This window comes from Pteronotus mesoamericanus, unplaced genomic scaffold (assembly GCF_021234165.1).
Source record: "Pteronotus mesoamericanus isolate MK-2021 breed Mesoamerican mustached bat unplaced genomic scaffold, CSHL_Meso_final scaffold_651, whole genome shotgun sequence".
Classification (NCBI taxonomy): domain Eukaryota; kingdom Metazoa; phylum Chordata; class Mammalia; order Chiroptera; family Mormoopidae; genus Pteronotus; species Pteronotus mesoamericanus.
This window is the reverse complement of record NW_026555325.1, coordinates 20,560,345-20,582,586: the sequence shown is the minus strand read 5'-3', so window position 1 is coordinate 20,582,586 and position 22,242 is coordinate 20,560,345. Positions and strand designations below refer to the sequence as shown.

Here is a 22,242-nt window from a genome sequence, read left to right as displayed (position 1 = left end):
GTGATATTAATAGATCTAGGGAATCCACTCTTGTCAAGTTGAAAGCTATCCTGCAGAGTCGGAGGGTAAGATTGACATTTCCCAGAGCCAGCACAGCGTAGGAACACGGAGAGAATTGGTCACGATTACTGGTAGGTGTTGCTATGTTGTAAATGTGTGTTTGTGGCCCTGTCTGCTGCTACTGGTGAGTCATCCTTGCAAATAAAATAAATAGAAGTTTTTATGCGTACCCTAGAGTATGCAAATCCTTGTGAGTAGTATTCTAAGAAATATGTTTCTGAAACAAAATAAGTCTTTAAAACAACAATTTCAACATGTGATTCCGTGTCATGCTCTTAACCTTGCTTGTAGATCCAAATGCAGGTTATTGCAGGGGTCAACACGCTGTTTCTCTAAAGGGACAGATAGTAAATATTTTAGGCTTTGCAAGCCATATGGACTCTGTGACAACTACTGGCTCTGCTGTTTTAGTGTGAAAGCAGCTATAGACTATATGTAAAATGAACAAGTGGGGCTGTGTTCCAATAAAACTTTTATTTACCAAACTGACTGTGGGCTGGGTTTGGCCTGCTGTTGGGCTACTACCCAATAATGTTCATGGCATTTCCCAGCTTTTGAATATTTATTACAGGCTATAATTCTTTGTAAATTCTATTAAGTTTTCCTTATTTAACCATTATTTTTAGATATCCGTAATAATGAATAAAAAATGTTTGGAAGTATTTTAAGAATAATTTATAATTTGAGGAATCCTAGAGAAGTTCCTGGGAATTCTCATTTCTCATTCTCATGTCCTAAAGATTAATGACTGTTATATTTATATTTATATTTATATTTATGATTTGGAAACACCCAGAGAAGAGGATCTGCTGTATCTCCGTGCTCCCTTGTACTTCCTGATTCAATCAGCAGTTATTTTTTTCTCAGCTTTATGTGGTCCTCCCTGTTCTTTGTGCTGCCTGGTGTCCCCTGAGTTTATCAGTTGTCTGGGGCATATGACCTACTTTCTTTCCCACTGGGATATTGGGAATCTTGGAAATCAGTGGATATCCTCAGTGTTTTCTCTGGAATTACTTACAGATCAAACCTCTCTTACCCTGTATTGCAGTGCTTGGGAGTAGATTATTCTTCAGGGATACTCAGCATCTTACATGCTTTGTTCTGGCAATATTATTTTAGAGCTGGAACAAGAGGACATTTGTAGAATCATGCAGGTGATTTATGTTATTGTTTGAGATTGGTGTGCTTTATGCTTTTCTGCCACGCTGTTTCAGCACTTCTGTTATTCTCTGAGGGGCAGAAAACAGGGGCGGGAACTAAGAATATCTGCTATGAGCACTCAGTTCAATTCTTGCAAAAACAGTCAAGATGGAAATTAACTTACTGGTAATTAACACAGATTTGAGAGTCAGCAAAACTTGAATTGATTCTTGGTTTTGTCACTTATTTTAAAACTGTGATCTTGGGCAGTTTTAACCTTTCTAACATTGTTTTCTTATCTTTCAAATGGAAATGATAATACCTTCCTCTCAATGTTTGCATTGTTAGGATTGTCACATGAAACAAGTATGAGGTTAAGCACAAGTCTGGAACCAAGGGCTCACTAAATGATAGCTGGTGTTATTAGTAACATTCAAAGGAGGGAGGTATTTGTTGTATTTCATGGGAAAGGAATCTGAAATAGAGGTGAAATGATTTGCGTAAGTTCACATTAGGAGGTTGGAAAACAGAGTTTGACTGTTCCCTAGGTCCATGTGCTTATTAGCAAGTGCTGTTACTTATAGTAGTCTGAGTTAACAGTAATTCTACAGCAAGATACACCAGCACTTAATGGGGTTATGGGTTTGGGTGGATAGACAGGGAAGGCTTTTTTTTTTTTTAAATTGTGATATAATTGACACATAACATTAGTTTCATGTACACAACATAATGATTTGATATTTGTATAGTAAAATGATCACCACAATAAGTCTGTGTAACATCCATCACTGTACAAGGGATGATGTCTTGAATGGCCAAGGATTTGCAATATTTGGAAGCCACAATTTTTAGAAACCAAGAATACAGTTATAGCTAACAAGTTGAAAAAAACTTGCTCTGAATTTTTTTTCCTGTTGCTTAGCTGCTATGTTGACTGCCAAGAACTTGTTTGATTTTAAGTACCTTTTATGCTTGCCTATTAGTTAGGTTGCATCATATTACAGTGACTTTGAAGACATTATGCATGGTCTTTTAAATTGGATTAAAGAAAAAGGTAGTACTGTGTTAAACCCGCAATTGGAGATGGATTTTTCTGGATTTCTCTTTTTCCTCTTCCTCACACCCTCCTTCCACCACTTCACAGGAATGTGACCCTGACATTTATGGGCCAGATTTTCACATGGCATGAGGCATGATTTGCTGCCAATAATTAAACCTCCATAGCCAAACAAATGAATTGGTTAAGGTTTTGGAAAAAAAAACAGCTCAATGAGTTTTGTGACAGGTTGCTGGAGTTTGCTATGTAGATATTTATTTTACAGCGCTGGTTTTGATTGGTGCATGTTTCCTTTTTAAATTATTTTTAAAATCACATGTGGGGCTTCAAACATAACTGCTCCACACTACCTTATTGACATCAAGGGTATTTGTGGGGAGCTTGGTTCTGACTAGAACATTTGGAGAGTTAACTGTCCAGAATTGCCTCTCATCCTGAGCTCTCATTTTACCAATGAGTTCTTGCTTATAGGACACCACCATTTTGACTTCAATTCATGGGTTGAAATAAATCAGTAATTATGATTTTTATTCAGTAGCTCTTGAATGCCAACTATATGCTAGGTGCTAGATTCTGTGAAGAAAGGATGTAACAGAAGAAGATGTGATCCTAGTCTAGTTTAAATTGGTTTTGAGATAAACCCAGTTCAAGGCAAAGGATTAAGTGCTAGGTTGAGTCATATAAGATATAAATATCAGAGGTATTAGAATGGGATGATATGGAAAATAGAGGACTCATTAGAGAAGGCTGAACAGAGGCAGGAGAACCTGAGCAGAAAAGGAATTCTGTGCAATGAACTAGGGAAGGAGAAACATTTTTGTAGCTTAAAAAAACAAATCAGCTTCTGGTTTTTTTTTTGTTTTTTTGTTTTTGTTTTTTAATTTAATTTTAGAAAGAGGGGAAGGGAGGGAGAAAGAGAGGAAGAGAAACATCAATGTACGAGAGAAACGTTGATCGGTTGCCTTTCCCACGCCCCCAACCGGGGCCCTGTCCTGCAACCCAGGTATGTGCCCTGCTGGGAATCGAACCAGCGACCTTTCGGTTTGCAGGCTGGTACTCAGTACACTTTGTCCCCCAGCCAAGGGAATTTTCGTGTTTTTTTAAAAAAGAGAATCAGAAAAATACGCAGCAGTATTTTCTTATTTTCTTGCTTATCTAAAGCTGCCCCTAAACAGTACATACTTATAAATTAAGGCCATGGTTGGCTCTAGTCAGGGCAGCCTAGTACTGGCCCCCTCCTAAAATGTAGCCAGTCTTTGGCAGAGGGGAAAGCAACTTCAGTTTGAATCTGCCAAATTTCCCTGGCCCCAGCGTCTTGGAAAATACCAGGATTTCAACAGTTTGTTCTGAAACTCAAGGTTTGTGAATGCTTAGTTGATGAATTTGTTTTTAAGGATGTCCGTTCTAGAAATGCATTTTTACTCTTAACTTCACTAAATGATTGCCGAACATGTCACATTTCTGCTTGACCTTCCTACGGGGCAGGGAGTGATGGTAATATTTATGTGTGCCTTAATTTTAGTGTGTCTTTTTAGTGTCTTATTATTTTACAATCAAATTGATGTGAGCCCCAATTTAAACCAAAGCGAGGACAGGTTTGGCCTCATTTGCAAAGCATTTCCTTGAATTTCAAGGCTGATGTGATTTTCCTTCCAAATAATTATTGAGGAATGCTGTATTTTGGGTTTGTTTTCTGCTTAGATATACTACGTGAAAGTTTCCTTGGCAAAATTTTCCTTGGCGTTAAAAAAAAAGGTGCTGTTTCCCAAAAGGAGTTTTTCAATGTTTTGTATCACTTAACTGTTTGAATGGGAAAGTTTGGTTCTAACAAAAATTTCCTCTTCCTTTGGCAGATGTTGACATTTTAAAAGTTTTCCTAAAGGAAAAAGGAGCTTGGATGGCGTTTTGTTTTTTTGTTAGTTATCTAGAGTTCCATTCCCTTCCGCTGTGTGCTCCTTTTCCATCATTGTTTTATGAGCCTTTGAACTAGATCTATCTGCAGCTGAGAGTGGTGCTTGAATATGGACCAAAACCAGATTATTTGTGGGTGGGTACACAAGAAACGATCTACTCTGGTAAACGGAGTGCCTGTAGAGTGGCCAGGGGTCTAGAAGAGACTTACACTCCATACTGGACACTGCTTGAGCTTTACACTTTCAAACCAACTACATATAACAATTAACATATGCAAAGCCATTGTTTTTTTTTTGTTTGTTTTTGTAGTGGACTAGAGTAAATGGTATATGGGATTTAAAGGAACTTGATCTTGAAATTTACCAACTGCAGGTCTACTAGGTTTTGTGTCATTTGGAAAAATAATTTAAAGACCAGTATGGATCTATGACCTCAACACACTACATGTCAGTATTTTTTAACTCTTTCCATAATTGCTTTATTTGTAAATTGGCTTTAGTTTTGTGATCCCAACTGAAAGACTTGTCAAGTATGGATTTCCTTTAGCCAGTACATTCACAACTGCAGAATTTTCTTTTGCTTAGATGTTTTTTCTTTCTTCTTCCCCCCTGCAGCCCTGAGCCACTTGTGAGCATCGCATTGCCAGAGCAGGAGCTACTAGAGAACTTCTCATTATTCCAGGAGATTCCAGGAGCACCTCTCCCCCCAACATCTCTGGTGAACTAATGAGCGAAGCTCTGAATAAGAGCACTCTGCTTGAAGGACTTCAGGAAGACATGACCCGGAGCCAGCTCTAAGGTAGCTGAGTCAGCTTTTACGCAGGAGCTCTCAGAGCAGCATTGCTGGAACCAGCAGTAAAGCCATTTCAACAAATCTTCTCTTTTAATGTTCTTTGGCAGAGATCAAATCTACACGGTAATTTCTTAGTCACAGTGGCCATTTTGTTGGTTTATATGAATCCAGTATCAGAAAGTTAGGACTCGGCCTTAGTTCGTGCATTTCCTTGAAGGTAGGCTTTTTCGATGGAGTGGCACAGTTATTCTATAACTTTGGCCAAGTTGTTCAAATACTACCAACATTTCCCTACATATAAAATGCTTCTGCCATCCTTTTCACCCTACAGGGCCACTACCTTTTCTCCCCCCACTTCCAAATAGATTTTATGTTTTGGATTCACAGCAAAATTGACCAAAAAGTGCAGAGAGTTCTCCTATACCCTGTCCCCATATATGCACAACCTCTCCCACTGTTAAGGGTTCCCACCAGAACCTTATTTATTCTGCCGCCCCATCCCCCCAGGTTTTTACAGTGCATTTATTATAACAGATGAACCTGCATTGACACATCATCCTCCATGGTTTACATTAGGGTCTACTGTTGGTGTTATACATTCTGTGTGCTCTACCTGTTTGTCATTTCCCACCTCAAGCCCTGGAAACCACTAATTTTTCACTGTCTATGCTTTTACCTTTTCCTGAACTACATTTTCAAATTACACTTCCTATGGAGAACTTTGAAATCTGTGTGTGTGTGTGTGTGTGTGTGTATACACTTTGAAATCTGTGTGTATGTATATAATTTTTTCCCTTCTCTTATCTGTAGCTAATAATTTCAAACACATGTTTTCACATACAAATCTTTTCCTATACAAACAAATTATGCATGTTAATTATGTTTAAAAATTGATGGAGACTTGTGGTCAAGATGGATGGCATAGGTGAATATGCTTTGCCACCTCACACAACTACAGAAAAAATTACAACTAGATCTCAAAACAAATAACACCCAGAGTCATCAGAAAATTGAGATATATGGAAGTCCAGCAACCAAGGATTTAAAGAAGCCACATTCATCTAGACAGGAGGTGTGGAGAGGCACAGAAACATGCTGTAGTGTGGAGAGGCAGTCCCCCATTCACATGCTGTGGATAAATACTGGGAGGGGTACCTCGGGAGCGAGGGATCCCAGCTGCAGGCCAGATCACACAGCCCAGGATTCCAGCGCCAGGAAGATAAATCCCTGTAACTTTTGGCTGTAAAAACCAATCGGGGATGGAGTGGATGGATTTTCAGGATACTCCGCTTAAAGGGCCCACACAGACTTAGAACTTATGCAGACCTGCATCTGGGATTCAATACCAGAGCAACAGCTGGAAGGGCACCACTTGCATATGGGGAGTGAGTGAAGTGACTGGAAACAGGGCAAATGCTGGGCAGACTTCCAGAAACCAGGCGATGGCATTGTCCCCTCTCTGAGCCCTCCCCCAACACGGAACCACAGAGTGGTGAAGTGGAGTACCTTGCCCTGGCAATTACCTAAGGCTCTGTCCCCACATAATGTACAGGTGCCTTTTCTACAATAGGCTATACTACTAAGACAGGGAGTCAAAGCAGCTCCACCTAATACACAGAAACAAACAGAGGGAGGCTGCAAAATTGAGGAGACAAAGAAATATGGCCCAAATGAAAGAATAGAACAAACCCCAGGAAAAAGAGCTAAATGAAACAGAGACAAACAACCTATAAGATGGAAAATTCAAAACACTGGTTATTAGGGTGCTTAGAGAACTCACTGAATATGGCAACAGCATAAAAAAGACCCAGGAAGAAATGAAGGTTACATTAAGTGAAATAAAGACAAATCTACAGGGAACCAACAGTGGAGGATATGAAGCCAGGATTCAACTCAATGATTTGGAATGTAAGGAAGGAATAAGCATTCAACCAGAACAGCAAGGAGAAAAATGAATTAAAAAAGAAGAAGAAAAACAAGCATAGTATAAGGAGCCTCTGGGACATCTCCAAACCTACCAGCATCTGAATCATTGGTGTGCCAGAAAGAGAAGAGGAAGAGCAAGAAACTGAAAACTTACTTGAAAAATAATGAAAGAAAACTTCCTAATTTGGTGAAAGAAAGAAACATACAGGTTCAGTAAGCATAGAGAGTCCCAAACAAGTTAGACCCAAAGAGGACCACACCAAGACACACCATAATTATAATTAAAATGCCAAAGGTTAAAGATAAAGAGAAAATCTTAAAAGCAGAGTTATCTACAAATGAGTTCCCATAATACTGTCCGCTGATTTCTCAAAACAAACCGCAGACTAGAAGGAACTGGCAAGAAGTATTCAAAATGATGAGAAACAAGGACCTACAACGTAGATTACTGTATCCAGCAAAGCTACCATTTAGAATGGAAGGGCAGATAAAGTGCTTCCCAGTCAAAAAAAGCTAAAGGAGTTCATCATCATCAAGCCAATTATTACATGAAATGTTAAAGAGACTTATTTAAGAAAAAGATCAAAACTATGAATGTTAAAATGGCAACAAGCTCACAACTATCTACAACTCAATCTGAAAAACAAACTATGTAAACAACCAGAACAGGAACAGAATTACAGACATGGAGATCACATGGAGGGTTATCAGCTGGGAGAGGGAAAGGGGGACTAGGAGAAAAGGTGCAGGGATTAATAAGCATAATTGGTAGGTACAAAATAGACAAGGGGATATTAAGAATAGTACAGGAAATGGAGAAGCCAAAGAACTTACGTGCGCTACCCATGGACATGAACTAAGGTGGGGGATTGTTGGAGGGAAGGGGTGTCCTGGGCAGAGCGAGGGAGAGGGGGAAAAATTGGGACAACTGTAATAGCATAATCAATAAAATATATCTTAAAAAATTAATGGAACATGACTATACATTTTGTTTTATGACTTGCTTTTTCCTTCTACTTCATATGTTGTGGACATTTTCTCTTTTAAGCAGAATTTTTCCTTTTAATTAGAATCTCAGTCCAAATAATGACTGCTTACTATTCTTTATATGGCTATTACATAATAATAGCCAGTCTTCAAGTGAGGGGTTAGCCCAAAATTTAAACGGGGACATGAGGGAGACCTTTCACATTAGGGAAAAAACAAAAGTCATGACTGTTGACATTGGACTTTGATCATTAAGGATGTGAGTTTTTATTTTCCAAGGCAGATGATGCTCAGCTTTGGGCTGTTGCTGAGGTGTCATTTATGTCAAATTTTCATCTCTGGATGCCTGGAAGGAACTTCTCTGGCACTGGGCTGCGTTAATATATTAGTACGGTTGTTAGTTTTGGCTACCATCCTTGGAGCATTTTGAGATATTTTTATGCCCATTTAAGGTGGCATGAGGTTGAATTGGTTTTAAGAGGAAGTAATGAATAACAGGGATGGAATTAAGAGACTGACTTTATTTTGCATATATACTTATTTAAGGGAGGAGAAGATGATGGTGCTAGTTAATTGCTTACCCTGTGATTCTTAATTATTAAACAGGGTTAAAATAGTTCAGTTCAAGTTGTGTCCGGGTGGCTCAGTTGATTGGAGTGTCTTCCTGTACACCAAAAAAGGTTGCGGGTTCCATTCCTAGTCCGGGAACATATCTAGGTTGTGGGTTCAATCCCCAGTCAAGGAGTGTTCAGGAGGCAACTGATCCATGTTTCTCGCACATCGATGTTCCTTTCTCTCTCTGAAAATCAGTAAACATATCCTTGGATGACGATTAAAATAAAATTGTTCAGCTCAGTAGTTTCATAGGGTAGTGACTGAATCACCAGAGAAGTTTTCAGATCTGGGATTGGGAATGAATATTTATTTGTAGTGTCGTTATTTTACAAGATATTTATTTTTAGGAAGGTCATATAATCAATATTTATAAGATTAGAAAGGGAAAAAAAGTAAAAAATAAGTTGCCAAGTACCCAGTTACCCTTCCTAGAGGCAACCACTGTCACCAATTTCTTGTGTATTCTTTCAGAGATTTCAGGGTATTCAAAATGTACCAGCATGTAACCTGTAGATTATTGCAATTTCTTTCTTTCTTTTTTTCTTAACACAAATAGTAATGATATACACTGTTTTGTACCTTTTTTCATTAAACTACTATTTCTTGGAACTTTCTTCCTAATTAATACTGCATTCTTTTAAAATGAGTGCCTAGTATTCCACTGTAGAGATACACTGATTTATTTAGCTCCTACTATAATGAGGCCCATATAGATCATTTTCAGTTTTATTCACATTAACAAGACTGTTGGGAATAAGCTTGTACATACATCATTTCAAACATGTTCATGAGCATGTGTGTGAGATCCATTTCTAGTTGCGGAATTGCTGGGTCAAAGGGTATACACATTTTAACTTCGGTAGAAGTGTATTGCCGAGTTGCTCTAATCATAGAGCTTGCAAATTCTAGATTTCACCGGCAGTGGATAAGAACGGTGCTGCCTTGCGCCCGTGCCCATCACAGGATGCTATCAAGCTGATCGGTTTCTTTTTGTTGCCAAATGGATAGGTGAAAAATGACAGGTTACGGTAGCTTCAGTTTGCATTTTTCTTATTGTGGTTGACAGAATATTTTTTCATAAGTTTAGAGGTGACTGGTATCTTCTGTTCCATTCTCTCTATGTTTGTGTCTTTTGTCTATTTTCCTATTGGGTTCTTGATCTTTTTATTATTAGTTCATGGGAGCTCCTATACATTAACAAAATGAGTGCCACCCCCTCCCCCATCACATGTGATGTTTCCGTTTGGTCATATGTATAAAAATTATTTTGCTGAGCAGATTATTCAGTTTTGTATCCTTAAATTTACCAGTTTAGTCATTCAACAGATATTAATTGAATGCCTCTTACGGCACATGCTTTAGGCAGCGGGCTATACTGTAGTACAGAAAACAGATCCCAATTCGGGCCCCATGCAGCTTATGTTTTTTAGAAGAGATAGTCAATAAAAGATGTTCAAACAGATTTATAGAGATAAATATATAATCAAGCATTTTGTGGCTTCAGGATTTTATATCACAGTTAAAAGACCTTTTCCATTCCTAGAGTTCAAAGCCTATCTCATGTTTCCTTGTAGTGTCATGTGAGGTGTTTTTATTTGTTTGTTTGTTCTTATTGTTTTTAGTTTTACATCTTTGCTCCAGCTGGAATGTTAGGTTTGAATCCAACTTAAATTTTCTCTGGGTGCTCTATTGATTGGAGGAAGGCTGAGCTGCTGTAACCAAGAGGCCAAAATATGCTATTGTTCAAAGAACATATATGTTGAGTTTTTCCTCACTTAACAGTCCCGGTGGGAGCAAAGCAGGTCCGCAGAACAGCCCATATTCACACGTCCTTGTAATTGTCACTGTAGTTATCAGCATGGTCATAGTTGGCTTGCTACTATATCTGGGTTTCCTATGTGAGAAGGACAGAGGGGAAGCACCAGTTAAGTGATCAGAAGGTGCACACACCACTTCTGCTCCTACTGGTGAGAACTTAAGTCATGTGGGCACTTCTGGCTGCCAGGGAGGCGGGGGGATGCAGGCTCTGCTGGTCAGCATGGGCCTGAGAAAAAGCGAAGGGGGAATTTTAGTAGAAAATCAGCAGTCTGGCATTGACTAGTCATTCCAATTTTACTGAATAGTTCCAACTTTTCTTCCTTGATTTCTTTTGTTTTATAAATTTCCATATACATTTTGGTCTGTTTTGGGGCTATCCATTTGCTTTCATTGATCTCGCTGCCTGAGTGTGTGCCAGGACTACACTGTTTTTTAACTCTTGGAGTTTAATACAATTTTTTTCTTTTTGATCAAGGCAGGTTCATTTTATAGAATTTTTATGTTTATTTTTGTATGTGGTTTTAAAAGTTATATGAACTTTAAAATAATTATAACTAGTCACCACTCCCTCCTCCCTAAAACCTGTTAATATTATTATTGGAATTGGAGTGTGTGGACATACCTTGTGAGAAAGGGTTCATGTCTTTATGATGTTAATTTTTCTTATTTGCTGATAATGGTACATAGTGTTTTGGAAACATTGATATGGACTCTACGATCTTTCTATATCCTTGGTGCATGAAACTTATCTAATTGAAGTAGGAGAGAGGGAGGACCATCGTATCATATGATGGTGTGTGTTTATTTTAATACCTAACTTCTGATTATGACTGATGTCTATTTCTTTATGAAAATTTAATAAACTTGGAACCTGAAAGGAAAACTTAGCTGTTGAAGATTTTAAAAAATTTGATGTTTAAGAAGTTTATTATATAAACTTATTTGTAACACAAACCTGGCAAATTTTTGCATATATTTATGGTATGTGATGCTGTTACTTCCTTATTTTGTCTGTGTGCACGTGCGTGTGCACACACGCACCTTTTTTTAAATGATACACATGTCAGTTTCTTCTCCTTTTACATTTTTATGGTGAAAATAAAGTACAAATACAAACATCCACACAAAGCATACCTAGCTTAGTTCAATTATTATAAAGTGAATATTTTTTGTGACCACCATGCAGGTCAAGAGACAGAATGTTAGCAGCCGCCCTAGCCTGTTGGCCTGTCCCATGCCCCTCATAGTGTCTTTCCCCCTGTGCAAGTAACTACTTTCCTGATTTCCATAGTAATTGCTTTGTTGCCTTTCTTGATGGTTTTACAACCCGCATGCACGTATCTCGCTATGTAGTTTAGTCTTGCACATCTTTTTATGTCTTTAAGCCTCTTAAACTTCAGGTTCGCCTTCCAACCCCTTCCTTTCCTTACAGCTAATTTGTTGAAAAACCCAGTCATTTGACCTCTAATTTCCCACTGGCTGGATTTGGTGATTACAACCTTATAGTTTAATTCAACATTTTCTTTTAGTAGGAAATGATATTTTTAACACTACAGTCTGGGCAGCAGAAATGTTCACTGCTCTGGATAGGTCATTGTTTCTAGGCCTTTTTAATGACAGAGGTTAAATATACATAAAATACTTCATGAGTTTGTACTGACATTTCCAATTCCAATTCAGTTTATATGGTTTTTACTTAACCTTTTTGTATTACCTTTGCATCTCCGTAACACCACACAGAGAATCCTGCCACTCTGGAACAGCAGGGGATGAGAGAATTCAAATGTGTCTTAGTTACTCACTTGCTGCCTTCCGTATGAAATGCACAGCATTCTCAATACTGCCACAGTTCTAACACCGCACCGCTGGTTATGATAACTGAAAAGCGATAAAAACAATTTCTTTTTGATATGCTATTCTATTCCCCCGCAATTTTGGGTGGGAGGGGATGTTGAAAATTGGGCAGATTTAAACACTGTCTAGCTTTTAGAAGATATTTGGAGGAGGAATACTTTTAATTTTGTTAGGTGAGATGTTGGTTTTATATCTATGTTTAGGAAAAATACTTGTTAGTGACTTTGTGGGTGAAATGGTGTGACACCGGGAATTCTTATTAAAATACTGCAGGAGAAAGTGGACAGAGCAGAGGCAATAAGGTGGCTCATTCCTGAAACTGGGTGGTAGGATGTTGTTCATTTTTGAAACTGGGATGTCAGAAATAGGGTTCATTATCCTTCCTTTCTGTTTTTGTGTAACTTGAAATACCTGGAGTAACATTTTAAAACAAATCAATTTTATAAACAGTGAAGGCAAGGACGCATGGTCGGGGAAGAAGATAATAAAGAAGGAAGAGATGATGGCGTGGGGAGTGATAATGAATGAATGGACGATTCCATTCTTGACGCAGTTGTTTGTTTGGTCTCAGCTTGGTGGCCCTGAAGCTAAGAAACGGGGTACCATCTTGAGTGAGAAGCAGTTTTAAGGGATGAGGGTGGCAGAAGAGGAAACTGCCATCCAAGGACCCTGAGAAGATCTGAACACTAAATGTAGATACCAGAGAGAGTGGAGACTCTGAACCCCAACCAGGAAGAACTCTGGGGGAGGGGGTCATCAGCACTGCCATCTTGCAGAATGGATGAGTGAGACCACCCTCCTTAGTCTCAGCATCACTGGAATTACTGAGGGGCTGTAATACTGCAGGGTTCCCAGGCCTCATCCCCGGTCAAGATTTTGAATCAAAATCTCTACGTGTGAGGCTTGGGAATCAATTTTGAGGAAGCTTCCCTGTCAACCTGAAGGATACCGTTAGGTCTACAGTGAATGAGGACCTTGGCAAGAGGTGTTTCAGTGATGAACAGGATGGATGAGAGGGAGGATATGGAGGGAGCTGTATAGATCGCTCTTTCTAGAAAGTGTTCTGTGAAAGGATGATAAGGGATATGGGAGGACTTGGGACTGAGGGAGGCGGTGATTGTTGAAATAGTTGTTGCTTATAATAATATAAGACAGGTTTGCCGGTAAATGTGGAGAATGTGAATGGTGTCCGTGCAGGATGACTGAGTAGTCAGGCTAAGTGTGAGCTTAAGCCTTCCCCCACCCCCCTATCCCAAGAGATTATTTTTGGGGAAGAACTCGATTATCGATTCTTTTTATTTGTTGTTATTGTGAATTCTTTTCTGTGCTTTTGCTTCTCATGAGCTGCCTGGGCCTGTGGCCCTCCTGCAGAAGCAGGCAGGGTGGGGTCTGGAGTGCCGACGTAGGCACTTTTGTTAATCAGCGCTCCCCCTGCTCCTCTTGACATTCTCCATTTTCTTTGGTTTCCTTTTCTTCGTGTCAAACTGTGGCTCTCACGTGTGTAGAACCTCTAAAGGGGGTTGCCTGGTACAGGGTGGTGTTTCCATTATCAGCTTTGGGACTATTGGAGGGATTTTCGTAGTTTCATGATTTCATAATCACCATGTTTGAAGATTGTGGAGAGAGGACTGAAGTGAGAGTTCTCTTCCTTTCATACTCCTCTGCCTCAGGGTCTTTGTTTAGTTTTATGTTTACAAGCAGATCCGAATCATCAGTTCTACCTTCTAGGATATCTACCTCTTGGAAGCATCATCTATTTCCTAAATTTTGTTTCTTTCTCTCCAGTAGAGCTCATTTATTTTTACTTTTACCTTGCCACTGTTATGTAGGTCAGCCAGTGTTTAGGGTGGGGTGGGGTGGGATGCGTGGTTTTTGGGTCATGTCGGTTTCCTGGTCTCTTTCTACCCACCATGCAGAACTACCCCCTGCCTCATCTCTTCCTTGTTTTCTGTTTTGGTTACTTTGATGCCAACCCATTCAACTGTGCACTGACCCTGTGTATGTGGCTCATTTTCTTTCTCATGATCATATTTATACTTTTGATGGATATATTTAAATGAACAGCTGTGCGTTTGTTGAGTCATACCACAATTATCTGATTCTGCTTTAGCTGCTCCACTGGCAAATGCATATTTCAAGCTCAGTTGTGAGAGAATTCCATTAATCACGTTCTAGTTGGGGGAGGGGAGGGGAGAAAGACTGCTATGAAAAGTATTTGTAAAGATTAATGTTAATTAGTTATTCCATTATGTTAGAGTAGATTGATTCAGTCACTATTTAAGATGTCACCTGGAGAAACTTTATAAAGGTGTAAATAACTATAAAGGTTTAATGGTGACTCGGTAGGCAAAAATTCCCTAGAATCATTGCTGTGCAGAGAAAGTTAGTAGCTGGTGCTGCTCTATTTAAATAGATAAAGGATCTTTGAAAGAGTTCCTTTTTGCAACAGCTAGAGTTCTTGACTCAGCATTCTTTGATTTCATTGGTTATGTATTTTGTTTTAAGCCTCCTGAACAGATAACATGTGATACAGGAGATGGTACAATTTTCTTTTCCCTCAGATATATTAATTGCTAATTGTAATCTCTAATTGAGTCTTTGGCTTCCATCAGCCAGACCTATTTTTCTCTTGACACTTCCTGGGAGTTCTTTCTGAAGGTTATTAATAGGCATGGAATCATGGCTTTCCAAATAACGTCAATAACTGTGAGGAGGCTAGGGTAGGGGGAGGTAATGTGTCAATTTCTGACTCATAGGCGGTATATTTTCAAGCTGGGGAGGCTGTCTCAGAGGTCACTGGGGATGGCTCTGGGCAGATCAGCTGGTGTCTGCAACTAGAGAGATCCAAGCAGTCTTTTCCAAATGGGATATTGTCCACCCGGGAGTTGTCTGGTATACCGGAGTCTGCCAGCCGCCTTTTTGTTTGGCTGCTTCTCTTGGATGACACCTTTGAAAATCGAAATCCAGGTTACAAATAATATCTTTTAATTTACCTCAAATACCTGCTTGCTACTATATTAAATTGAGGACATGGAGCAACCCCTCCCCAAGTCATTTTCTTGCTAGGCTGTGCAAAATTTCTAAAATCTCACCACCTTCTTCCTACCCAAACCAAAGTGTAGCATAGACTAAGAAGTTAAAATGAATGTGTTTTCATTTACATCGAGTGCCCAGTATGTGCCAGGCCTGGGTATGTAGCCATGTGCTAGGCAGAGATCTTACTTCCATGCCACTTCTATTTTGGTGCATGGAGGAAGATGGGGTGGCAGAGGGGAAACATCATAAAAATCAACAAACAAATAAACCACACATTTCACACAGCGTTAAGTGCTATGAAGAAGATGGGTAATAGAATGCAGAGGCAAGGGTGGGAGGTCTGAGGCAAGGGTGGGAGGTCTGAGTGGCCTTGAATGTGGAGAGGAGTGTGGATGAGAAGGAAGGCTCTGGTTAGGTTGGTGCATAAAGGGTACTTTCCCCCACCTTTGCAGAAATACGCTGTAGTGTCTCCCATTTAAAAAGAGAGAGGTGGTGAGGAGTGGGGAGGGAGAGAAAGAGAAAGAGAGACAGAAACTTCCCTGGTGCTGACATCCCTTTCATTTTCACCCCCTTCAAATTATGACAGGTCAATTCTAATAGCCTTAGTATTGGGACAGTTGTGTCAGGTGGTAGGTGTCGGAAGCACCATTTGTCTGGTAACGGGACCGATAGGAGGGTCTGCACTGTTTGGGTAAAGGGGAAAGTTCAGGCCTCGCTGGAGATGAACTAGCAGGCTGAGACAGCTTCTAACTGAGGACTTTGGGAGGAAGTGGGATTTTAAATGGACTCTACAGTTACATGTCTTAAGAATTTTGTTGGGCGTGGGGGGGAAATAACAGGCTTCTTCCCACCACTAGGTTAAAAAAAATTGTTCCAGGCACAGTTTAGAAACTGGAGGGTGAGGAGTGAGCCCTGAGCTGCCTAAGACCATATAACAAAACAGTGGGTTGAAGATGGGGTCCTATCAGTTGAAACAAAGCAGGACAGCCGTGGCTGTTTGATACAGAGGGCATGAAATGGAAAATGAGGGACAGTTTCCATGTAGTCAAGTGTGATGAAATAAAACCTAGTCTTGAGATACCAGGAAGGCATGGAGTGGGCGACCAAAACATTGGAATCTCGGAAGTTTGGCGTAGTTGTTATCTGTGTATCTGGTAGTGTTTTAGTAAAATCAATTTCATTCTGTAGACAATTAAATTAAACTTAGTGGGATTCATTTGTTCTTACATGGTAGCCTACCTTAAGCCTTTCAGCTTACTTTCATTCAATTAAGCCTGATCTTCTCCCAACCTTTAACAGATTAGATTGGTCTTTCCCCCTCTTTTCCAAACCCTGCCTTCGGTCCATCTGTCACAGCTGGAATGTTTGTAGTGTAACTCTTTCAGTCAAAACCCTTTCTTTCCTCTAATAACCTGTAATTATTTCCTCTAACTACAGGATGAACTGATCCAAGGGCTGGGTTTCAGTTCTATAGGACTTGTCCAAGAAGCCATTTCTATTCATCTATCATGAAAGATCAAATTACATGCTAATATTCTGAAAGGAACACCCACCAGAAACCCTCCAGCAGCAGTGAAGTCTATATAAAACCGAGCCCTGGCAACTTCCACATTGCCAGTTTAGACAGAGCGTGGTGTTAAAAATATTTCACAGGTCATTTGTGAACTGGAGAAAAGACCCTGACTTAACTTATATGGTATGATGGCTTTGGTTTAGCCTTTCTTTGCAGCTATAACTGACAGCCCATGTCATTTTCACCCCTGTCCAGGCCCAGGTAGTGTGAAGCAAGCTGCCCTTGGTTTCTCTCTCTGCCTTTTGAGCATAGAAGAGGCACAACTGTTCTCACTTAATGGCTGATTTTTGTGCCACTCAGAGGTGGTGGTTGTAAGTATGCCTTCCCTCGAAGTTTTATGTCTAGAATTTGTCTTACTGGGTCTAACTTTGTTCCAAAATGTGCCTGACACACATTTCTGTATTTATTTGGAGATGTGAGTTACAAGAGAACTGAAAAGTAGGGATGGGAGATGAGCAATAGAAAGCACTTATATTGTCAAGGTAGCTTATTTTTTTCCACATCAAAATCTTTTTTCAGTGTCGGCGGGGGGCGGGGTGGGGAATCTGAGGTGATACAGCATATGAAATTAACTTTGAATTCAGAGAAATTAAAAACTGAAAGAGGGCGTGATTGACAAGTAGCCCAAATACCATGAATAAAGATTGTTTTCTGAGATGAAAAGTAAGATGGTTAAAGCGCAAAATGTGTTGAGGCTTAGATAAAATGTAAAGGATGACAAAAGCAGCTAAGCTAGGGCTGACTAGTTTAATGAAGGTTGAGAGTGGTGGTTGGTTAAGATCTGAATTCGGATTGCTTCTACCCACCCACCGAAAATTCTACTCACTGAAAATTTTACAGATTTTTAAAAATTTATGAAATGGGGTGAATATGAGTATGTATTTTAGAGTGTTTGGGGGAGAGATTGAATGAGATAATACACATGATTCCCAAGCATAGTTCCTAGCTGGTTAGTAAGTGCCACTCCTGTTGGGGTGATAATGATGTAATTTTTGTGGAAAAGAGAAAGCAGAATTACTCTTTTTCTTTGCCTCTACCATTTATATTAAAGAGAATGACTTCTTTTTTTTTTTCATTACTGAAGGCATAGCATAGACTGTATAAAGAGATATAAAGAAAAAACTGTCCTGGAAGAGTAGTAACAACCCCACCAATAGCAAGTGACTTTAACTGGAAGCTGTTGTTCAAAATAAGGATGCGTGAATGTACAACCTGTCTTTCAAGATTCTTTCTAACTTAGAGACTGTTAGAAGTTGACTTGATGAAAGTATCAAGAAAGTTTCTGTTGAACAAGTAGGGACTAAATAATATGCTGAACAAATGGACAAACCAAATGAATGTAGGTCACTAGCCTTGACAAATGAACATTTTGTAGAATTTTATGATGGTAAACAAACATAGGGATCATTTTACAACTTTTCCTTCATCTTCAATATTATGGATAACAAGTTGTATGCTGTTCATGTCTAGGTTTTAGAAATAGCCTTTATTCTTATGGTAGATTATCAGCTAGGTTGCTTAATAGGTCCTAAAAGTTGACTATAGAAGTGCGTTATACTCTGGATTATTTTGGGACCAGTGATCAATGTCAGTCAAAATGCTTTGTGATTTTTTTTTTTTTTTTTTTGGTGGGTAATGTATTGCAGTGTATGTGTGGCCTTATCCAGCTGTAAAATTGTGATGAGCAAAAGAAGTGCCAAACTTGGTTTCAAGCCCACACATGTTAGAAATTGAGCTAAATGCTAGCTCCCTAACTGGATATCAGTCTGATCTATAAATGGAATTTGAAAAGTGCCATGGGATTTGGAAAGCAGTCCTGTTTTGCCCTGATGACATGCCTGTTTTTCCTAGAACATCATGGGAATACTGTTATCTCCCAAGAGTGCAATCTTGAGACATCGCACAAGATGGTACTGACTTAAAGAGGTACCTTCGTTAAGTCAAGAGGTTTAGATTTGAAGTATGAAGATGAGTTCCTAGGGGTAGAGGCTCTTACCCACAACAGAAAGGAGATGGTGTATACTGCAGGCAAGAGTTCATTCTCTGTACTCTTCAGATAATATTCTGTAATTCCCAAGTAGCCTATGATTTTTCCGTTAGGGATTTTGGCCTTAGAACATTACCTGAGGATTTGGTTGATCCTAAATGAAATGACCAGGTGAGTACCTTCTTATAACAGGTTTGTGTCTCATTTAAAAAATATTTAGTTGTGTACATAAAGTATTATTCCTACATTAAAAAAATCTAATGCTTTCTTCCTTGACTATAGATTTTGTTAACTTCTTTAATGTTACAGAGGCCAATGAGATGTCTGAACCTATGTCACAGTAGCATTTTTGTCAGGTAGTAGGTTAATGCTCAGCCTAAAATATCTGGTACCATTTGGTTATCTGTATGGTAGAACGAATTGACCACATAAAGGATAAGGCAGTGGTTCTCAAAGTGTGATCCAGATGGAGTTTCCATGACTTTCCCAGGGATCCCATGAGGTCCTCCTTCTAGGGACATATATGTTCAAGGCTGGATTTGCTCTACGTCCTTCCACCAAAATGCAACATGTTAAAACAGATTGAATGTAGAATTATTTGAGAATCCAGTTGCTTTCTAAGCTAAACATGATAGAGACTTGCAAAAATGCAAAACAGTGCCACTTTTCTCACTATATTTTTTGGGAGGGAGATATATTTTTTTAATTTATAAGAAATAAAGTATCACGTTACTTCTTTATTTTAATTTCTAATAGAGTAAATGTTGATAGATGTAGCCTGCAGAAACAAGCCCCTCAGAGGCCTTGATACTTTAAAAGAGTTTAAAAATACTCTGAGACCAAAAAGTTTGAAATCCCTTGGAGCAGGGCATCCCTGAACTGTTGGAATATTGCCACTCTCTTTTTCTACTACCAGTACCTCTTTTGTCAGCCCATATCTGAAACTTCTTAGCCAAAATATTTCACAGCAGGGGAATGGGAAATTTACTTTTAAAGATAATATTTTCTTATTTTTGGAAATAAATTTTATTTTTTTAAATTATATTTTATTGATTATGCTATTACAGTTGTCCCAATTGGAGCCCCCATTTGAGCCCCTCCACCCAGCACCCCCCACTCCCTCAGGCAATCCCTACACTATTGTTCATGTCCATGGGTCATGCATATAAGTTCTTTGGCTACTCCATTTCCTATACTGTACTTGACATCCCCAGGACTATTTTGTAACTACCTATTTGTACTTCTTAATCCCCTCACCTCTTCACCCATTCCCCTACACCTGCCTCTCATCTGGCAACCATTAAAATGCTCTCCATATCCATGATGCTGTCTCTGTTCTTTTGTTTGCTTAGTTTGTTTTTTAGATACAACTGTTGATAGATATGCATTTATTGTCATTTTATTGCTCAGAGTTTTGATCATCTTCTTTTTCTTAAATAAGTCCTTTTAACATTTCATATAATAATGGTTTGGTGATGATGAACTCCTTTAGTTTTTCCTTGTCTGGGAGGCTCTTTATCTGCCCTTCAATTCTAAATGATAGCTTTGGTGGGTAGAGCCGTCTTGGCTGTATATCTCTTCTTTTCATGACTTTAAATATTTCCTGCCAATCTCTTCTAGCCTGCAAAGTTTCTTTTGAGAAATTGGCTGATAGTCTAATGGGAACTTCCCTGTAGGTAACTAACTGCTTTTCTCTTGCTGCTTTTAAGATTTTATCTTTAACCTTTGGCATTTTAATTACGATGTGTTTTGGAGTGGGCCTCTTTGCATCCATCATAATTGGGACTCTGTGCTTTCTGGACTTGCATGTCTATTTCTTTCACCAAATCAGGGAAGTTTTCTTTCATTATTTTTTCAATTAGCTTTCCAATATCTTGCTCTTTCTCTTCTTCTGGTACTCCTATTGTGTTAATGTTGGAATAGTTGAAGTTGTCACAGCAGTTCTTACACTGTCCTTGCTTTTGTTGTTTTTTTTTTAATTCTTTTTTCTTCTTGTTCTTTCTGATTGCTTGTTTTTTGCTTCCTTATGTTCCAAATCATTTATTTGATTCTTGGCTTTCCACTGTACTGTTGTTTCCCTGTAAATTGTTCTTTATTTTAATTAGTATCTCCTTTGTTTCTGACTGGATCTTTTTTATGCTGTTGAAGTCCTCACTAAGTTCCTTGAGCATCCTTATAAGCAGTGTTTTGAACTCTGCACCTGATAGATTGCTTATCTCCATTTTGTTGAGTTCTTTTCCTGGGGTTTTGATCTGTTCTTTCATTTGCATTTCATTCTCTGAGCTTCCTGGACTTGAATGTCTTTCCTTTACCAAATTAGGGAAGTTTTCTTTCATTTTTTCAGGTAAATTTCCAATTTTCTGCTCTTTCTCTTCTCCTTCTGGCACCCCTATGAAGCAGATGTTGGACCCCTTAGAGTTGTCCCAAACACTGTTGATATTATCCTCATTTTTCTGGATTCTTTTTTCTTTTTGCTGTATTGATTGGATGTCTTTTTATTCCTTATGTTCCAAATCATGGATTTGATTTTTGGCTTCATCCATTCTACTGCTGTTTCCTTGCAAATTGTTCTTTATTTCAATTAGTGTATCCTTTGTTTCTGACTGGGTCTTTTGTATGCTGCTGAGGTCTTTACTAAGTTCTTTGAGCTTCCTTATAAACAGTGTTTTGAACTCTGCATCTGATAGATTGCTTATCTCCATTTCCTTTAGCTCTTTATTTGGAGTTTTGATCTGTCCTTTCATTTGGGCCATGTTTCTTTGTCCCTCATTGTGGTAGCCTCCCTGTGTTTGTTTCTGTGTATTAGGTAGAGCTGCTATGGCTTCCTGTCTTGGTAGTATGGGCTAATGTAGTATGTATCCTGTAGGGTCCAGTAGCTCACCTCCCCTATCACCCAAGCTGAGCACTCGAGGTACGCCCTTTGTGTGGGCTGAGTTCACCCTCCTTTTGTAGTTGAGCCTTGGTTGCTGTTGACAGGTCAATGGGAGGGATTTCCCCAGGCCATTCAGCTGCAAGGATTGGCTATGACCACTGACCACCAACCTCTGCCTGAAGTGAGGATCAGCTGTGCAGAGACAAGCGGTGCTCTAATGTGGTCTGTAGCTGTCCACTAGGTGTACAGGCCCTGGTGTTTCTGGGGTCGTATAAGCCAAGGTCATCCCCCACCTGTGTTATGCCCAGGGCCACCCTGTGTGAGCTATAAAGCAATCTGAGATGGCTGCTACTTGTGCTGGGTTTGGAGATTCCCAGGCAAAGCTAAACTGTGAATTTAGGCTGGCAGCTGCTAGTGTTGGGCCTTGGGCCACTTAGCAAGAGGTAAAGGGGCTTGGGGCTCACTGAGGCGGGCTGTTACTTGTTTGAAAGGATTCAGGAAGTTGTGAAGCAATGGCCAAGACCAGACATTCATATGGAAAAGCCACTGTTAACAGTTGTGAGTTGGGTGGAACAGAGCCTCAGGGGATCACCAGGGTGGGGCAAACAGTG

General features: G+C 39.4%; 1 protein-coding gene across 2 annotated transcripts in view; it reads left to right on the top strand.

The window, feature by feature from the left end:
• The window catches only part of ACVR1 (activin A receptor type 1), a 141,034-nt gene that overhangs the window by 49,393 nt on the left and 69,399 nt on the right, over positions 1-22,242 (top strand). The window contains exon 2 of one of the 2 annotated variants that reach the window (XM_054562475.1): positions 4,786-4,969. The gene's annotated coding sequence lies outside the window, so the exon portion shown is untranslated. Of the gene's footprint in view, positions 1-4,785; positions 5,087-22,242 lie in introns of both variants that reach the window. The other variant, XM_054562476.1, reaches the window with a different exon arrangement.